The 6,709-nt window shown below is 38.8% G+C and overlaps 1 pseudogene; it reads right to left on the bottom strand.

Annotated features, from left to right (window-relative positions):
- Positions 1 to 810: 810 nt before the first annotated feature.
- The window catches only part of LOC102861037, a 158,843-nt pseudogene continuing 152,944 nt past the window's right edge, over positions 811 to 6,709 (bottom strand).

Genomic DNA, 6,709 nt, shown 5'->3' with positions numbered 1-6,709 from the left:
GAAGAAACAATTACTGGCAAAAACCATATTTTAACTAACGTCAGCAGCAGGCACCTGACCTAAAATTGAACTTCTCCTTTTCCAAAGAGCCAATGAGCTATCTCTATGCCAAAGAACCCCTAGACCTAGTATAAATTCCCTTGCTTTTTGGGGCTCGGGGTCGACTTCCCTGTCTCTCATGTGAGATATAAGTCGTCCGGAAGCTTCGTCAATAAAGCCTCTCGTGATTACAGCAAGTGGATCTGGTGTGAGTTGCTCGGGGTCGTGGCCGGTCTGGGAAAAGCCCTAGTTTAGGGTCTTTCAGTCTAAGGTGCCACTTGATGGCCAATGAAGCCCATCATCCATTTGGTATTGAGGCCAGGAAACAGTATAAAAGAAAATGAGAGGCTTCTTCCAGTATGTTTAACTGGTCTCGGACCTTAGGCCAATGAGAAAGTAAGTACTCAAATGGTGTCTTGGGGTCAAATTTGGAGGATTGTGAACCCATTTTTGCCTTGTCCTGGAGCAAATTGTGGAGAAAGTTTGGTGTCCCAGCACTTAGTCCACACAAAGCAAGGAGGATGTTAGCTGCTGGAGGCCTGGGGCGTCCCCTCAGACCTACAGAGCTTAGGGGCTGACCCTGATTCAGCCGGACACAGGAAGCCCTGGGGTGCACCACAGGCAGGGTTCCTGGAGAGCAGTGTAGGGAAAAGAGGTGAAAAAAGGGCTGCAGATCACTTACCACAGATGGCTCCTGGCAGGAGTGGCAAGGTCCGGAGGGACCCGATTCAAGGCTTGGTTTATGGTAGAGGAGTGACCTCTAAGAGGCACCTACTGCTCCCGGATTTTCGGCACCAAGATGTAAGGTGAAAAAAGGCACAGAGAACCTGTCAAAGTGAAACAAAAGAGTTTATTAGTGGCTCTAGGGTCAGATTTACTGTCTGAGGCCAGAGAAAGGCAGGGTCAGGCAGTAAAGTTACCAGTGAGGAAAAATTACAGGTTAAACTTTATAGGTAGGGGTTGGGGGTAGGGTGGTCACACTGGTGGTCAGTTCTCCTGGAGAAAGTTGATTAGATGCCCTTTGTCAGCTTCTAATGACGGAGCTGATCAGTCATGCAAGATATGGTTGAAGGCTGGGTTTCCTTCTGATTGGCCAGTCGCCTTACACCAGGTAGATTGGGATGTCTCTTAGAAGGTGCAGTTCGGCACAAGATGTCACTCAGCCCCCAAGGTGACCTTTAAGTAATTATTCCAGGCCTTTCTGCCACTAGCATCTGTATAATCAGGATGGGAATGGAGATGAGGATGTAAATTGTATTTTAAAACAGATTATGAATAAAAATCAGCAAATGTGAAATCCCAGGAAAATATATCCATTTCTGGTTTTGCTGGATTTTTACATTTTTATATAATAAAAATGCTACTTTGAAGTAAAAAAAAGAACAATAGATTTATGAGATATTTAAACAATTGGATATTCAAAATAATACTTTAGTCACGGATGAGATAATTACTAGATTACAACAAATTAATCCTGTAACTTGGTTGTAGGAATGGAAGAGTCATATTTCTTCTTATAGTGTAACATTATTTATCTTTTTTTCTCTTTTGTATATAGTCTATCAAAGACAATGATGCTCAGTGAAAGAGCTTTTTCATGCATAGTATGCTGCTTTTGCTTTATCAATTTAAAAAATAAAGGGGGAGATGTGGAGTTGAAAGATTACAGTGGTTGGGCTAGGACATATATAACTGAAAATATCTATCAGTTTGATAATGGAATACCCACAGACTAGCTAACTACAGCTTGATAACAGGAAATCCTGCATGCTAGCTGGAGCAAACTTGCTGATAAGACTCTGAAAAATGTTGGGATAATGTTCCTTGAAAAACCACTGTAGAAGGTGTTTGTTCTGAGATAATATTCTTAACAAAATGCTTGAACCCCCTGTTAAAACGGATATAATTTTTTTGTGTTTGTGATATTGTTTGAAGATCTTGTTTAAAAAAGCTTGGCCTGTGCTGAGTAAAATTACTTAAGATGCTTGAAGTCTTAAGTCCCTTGCACCCAGCTATTTTATGTGTCTTTCATATGTCTCTCTTATTGCACACTCTTGGACCTCTCATAAAACTGAATTTTACAAACTCTATCAAATAGAAAAAGAACAAAACTCTAACCCCATAGCCTCTAGAAGAAAGGACATTATAAGGACAATAAATAGTTGAAATCAATGAGATAGAAAACAGAAAAACAATAGAAGCCATCTGTGGGAAGCCAAATATAAAATTTAATATTAATAATAAACAAAATGCAATATCAGGATACGAGAGAGGCTTAATACAAGGTAGAATTCACCCTGTGGCACTAAGTCATTCCCTAAGAGTCAACATGTTCTTAGTTTGTATTTACTGAATTCCTCCCTCCTGAGATAGGCAAAAAGTAAACAATAGAGAGGAACTTAGCCTTATCTGCAAAAGACTTCCCCATGATCCCTTGTCTTTGTTTTCCACTCCCTTATGATTTTCCTTTGTTTACTTTCCTTATGATTCTCAATAAATACTCAGAGAGGCATGGATTGAGGTCTTCAGTCATGGAACTGTTGGCCCCCTGTTTTTTTATGCTCTCTGCTCTATCTCATTCTTGGTTGTCTGTCTCATTATTATTAATAATAAAAATACTTTGCCCTCGGTCTGCAACAGCCATCAATAAGACCAGTAGCTGGCTTTTTGAAAGGGTCAATAAAAAAGACAAATCAAATAGGCTAACTTAACAAAAGGAAAGAAAGAGAAGACACAAATAACTTGAATAATAAACAAAAGAGATGACACCACAACAAAACAAGCTGGAATTAAATAAATGATACTGGAATATCAAGAAAAGCTATGCTTTGATAAATTTGAAAACCTAGAGGAAATGGACAAATCCTTGAAAGTATACCTACTCAGACTGACACAGAGAGACTTACAATACTAGAATACACATCACAAATAAAGAAATTAAGTAGGTCATAAAAAGAAGCTCCCCTAAAAAAGTTCTGGACCAAGTGGCTTCACAGGTGAATTCTACCAAAAATTGAGAAACAAATTATTGCTAATTCTACTCACATTCTTAAAAAACAGTAAAAGAAGGAACACTTGTAGAGTCATTGTATGAAGCAAGCATAACACTAATACCAAAACAAGGCAAAGATACTACTAAATAACAAAACTAAATAACTAAATAACAAGACCAACATTTCTCATGAACATAGACGCAAAAATTTTTAACAAAGTCCTGGATAATAGAACCCAACAAAAAGTGTGTGTGTGTGTGTGTGTGTGTGTGTGTGTGTGTGTGATTATGACTGAGTGGGATTCATAAAAGGTATGCAAAGATAACTCAACATAAGAAAAAACAGTGTAATTCATCACATTACCAAACAAAGAACAAGAACCACATGATACTATCAATTGATGGAGAAAAAGACTTTTGACAAAACACCCTTTCCTGAATAAAATCCTCAACAAAGTAGAAATAGAATTGAATTTCCTCAACATAGGCAAAAGTATTTACTCAAAACCAAGAGACAGCATACTAGAAAACTTAATAACTTAATGGATAAAGACTAAAGACATTCCCCTTGCAAACAGGGAACAGACAAGGAGTCTGGTTTTCACCACTTCTATTCAATATTGTAGGGTACTATGACAAAGAAAGAAATAAGATGTAACCATATCTGCAAAAAGGAGGTAAAATTGTTACTACATTCAGACGATATGATAGTATACACAGAAAAACCCAAGGACTCAGCAAAAAACCTGTTAGACCTAGTAGCTTTAAGTTCTATGTAAAAAAAATCAATGGAATTCTTCTACAGTAAAGAAGAAAACACAGAGAAGGAAACTGAGAAAGCAATATCATTTACAATGGTGGTGTTGTTGTTGTTAGGTGCCATTGAGTTGAGTACAATGCATAACAACCCTATGAACAAAATATCTATTCTATCCTGTGCCATCCTCACACTTCTTGACACACAAGAAACCATTGCAGCAGTTATCGTGTCAATCCACCTGGTTGAAGGGCTTCCTCTCCTTCACTGACCCTCCACCCTTCCTAGCATCATGTCTTTCTCCAAGGAACAGCACCTCCTATCAATATACCCACAGTATGTGAGGTCAAGCCTCATAATTCTTGCCTCCAAAGAGCACTCCAACTGCACCCTCTCCAAGATATATCTGTTTGTTCTCTTGGCCATCCATGATGCTCTTCTCCAACACCACAGCTCAAAGATATAATTTATATTTCTGTCATCCTTATTCATTATCTAGCTCTCAGATGCATAGCAAGATGCATTTCTGAATCAGACACAGCTTAGTCCTTAAACTGACTAACTGCAGATTTCCCCAGTGCATTGCATCGCATCTCCTTATTTCCCGACAGTTGGTACCAAGTGTGTTGTAGGTCTAAGCAAGATGAAGCTATTGACAGTCTCAATCTTTTCTCCATTTATCATGGTGCTGCCTATCTAGTAGTAAGAACCTTTGTTTTCTTAACATTGAGATGAAATCCACACCGAACGCTGCATTCCTTGATCCTCTGCAACAAGTTAAAAACTTTAAAAAATGTCAAAATTGTTAAAAAATGAAATGGAATGCATGAACATCAATATTCTTGACTTTAATGAGATTAGATGGACCAGCTTTGGCCACTTTGAATGATATTATCTTATGGTATGTATTATGCAGGGAATGAAAAACAGAAGAGGAATGGTGTTGCATTCATAGTAAAAACGTCAATTTCAAGCTCTATCCTGAAATACAATGTTGTATAATTGAGTTGTGTAATGCTGAGTAATAGGACAATATTCATACACTTACAAAGAAGACCTATCAACACAACTTTTATACAAATATACATTCCTACATCTAGAACCAAATATATGCTCCTAGAGCCAAAGAGGAAGAAATTGAGAATTTTTTAAAAAAATTAATTTCATTTAAAAAAAAATTTAGTATGCAATGAGGGTTGCAGAGTGGATTATATTTGGGGGTAGGGGGTGGGGTTTGGGGGGAGGTGTGGGGGAGGATTGTGTACCAATGAGGGAGTTTTTCTTTTGCTTTTCAAGGAGAGGAGCAAATGGGGGGCAGGGGGGAGGGGGGGGCAGGGGGGAGGGGTTTGTGCGGGGAGAAGGGTGCAACAATGAATGAATGGAATCCCAAAATCTCTGTAGATGTTCATTGAAATGAAAAATAAACAACCTAAATTTAAAAAAAAATTAGTATTCTTTGTGTGTATACCGTCAAATCATATCTGACTGGTACAGGAAAAGATTGTCCCTCTTTCTCCAAGAGGAAATTGAGAATTTTTACCAAATCTTGCACTCCAAAATTGACCAAACATTCAGTCAATATGGATTCATGATAATTAGTGACTGGAATGCAAAAGTAGGAAACAGTGAAGAAGGAATAGTAGTTGGAAAATATGGGCTTGTTGAAAGAAATGAGGCTGGAAAAAGAATTATTAAATTTATCTTTACAGTTATTTATTCATTGCAAATACCTTTTGTTAAAGACACAAACAACAACTTTACACATGGGGCTCAGCTAATGAGCTCCATATAAATCAGATTGACCATATTTGTGGAAGAAAAAATTGGAGAAGCTCAATACCAGCAGTCAAAACCAGACCACAGACAAACTGTGGGTCAGATCATCAATTATTCATATGCAAGTTCAAATTGAGGCTGAAGAAAATGAAAATAAGTCCACAAGAACCAAGATATGATTCTAAATTCCAAGATCATCTTAAGAATAGGTTTGAGGCATTGAACACCAATAAAAACCAACCACAAATTGATATAGCTGGGAATAAACCTAACGAGAGACATGAAAGGCCTTTATAAAGAAAACTACAAAATACTACTGCTACAAACAATAAAAGACCTAAAAAAATGGAAAAATGCTTCTTGTTGGTGGATAGGAAGACTCAATATAGTGAAAATGGCAATCCTACCAAAACCAACATATCTGTTCAACACAATCCCAATACGTTGTTGTTGTTGTTATGTGCCGTCGAGTCATTTGTGACTCATAGCGACCCTATGTACAACAGCCCTAAACCCTGCTCTATCCTGTGCCAATCGCATTGTCTCTGACACACCCATCCCGATTACCCCAGTCACTGAATCAATCCACATCATAGAGGGTCTTCCCCTCCTGCGCTGTCCTCCACCCTGCCAAGCATGATGTCCCTCTCCAAGGACCTGTCCCTCCCTACAACATGTCCAAAGCACATCAGACAAAGCCCCAGAATCTTTGCCTCCAAGGAGTAGCCTGGTTTAACCCTCTCTAGGATGGATCTGTTTGTTTCCTTGGCAGTCCATGGAACATTCAATACTCTTCTCCAGCACCACAGCTCAAAGGCGTCGATTCCCCTTCTATCCTCCCTAGTCATTGTCCAACTCTCTGATGCATAATAAGTGATTGCAAAGACCATGGCCTGTATCAGACGCTCTTTAGTCTCCAGAGCGACAACGTTGCTCTTGAGTACTTTAGAGAGGTCCCTAAACTCAGACTTTCCCATCGCAATACGTTGTTTTTTATTTCCTGGCTGCTGGTGCCAAGAATGTTGACTGTGGAGCCGAGTAATCCCAATATAGATATCAAATTAATCTTTCCGACAGATTGTTGTTGTTGTTGTTGTTGTTATGTGCTGTCGAGTCGCCTGCGACTCATAGCGACCCTATGTACA

Source organism: Elephantulus edwardii, unplaced genomic scaffold (assembly GCF_000299155.1).
Source record: "Elephantulus edwardii isolate Elephantulus edwardi_28Jun2011 unplaced genomic scaffold, EleEdw1.0 scaffold00407, whole genome shotgun sequence".
Lineage (NCBI taxonomy): Eukaryota > Metazoa > Chordata > Mammalia > Macroscelidea > Macroscelididae > Elephantulus > Elephantulus edwardii.
The sequence above is the reverse complement of the archived record's forward strand: the minus strand, read 5'-3'. Positions and strand labels throughout refer to the sequence as shown.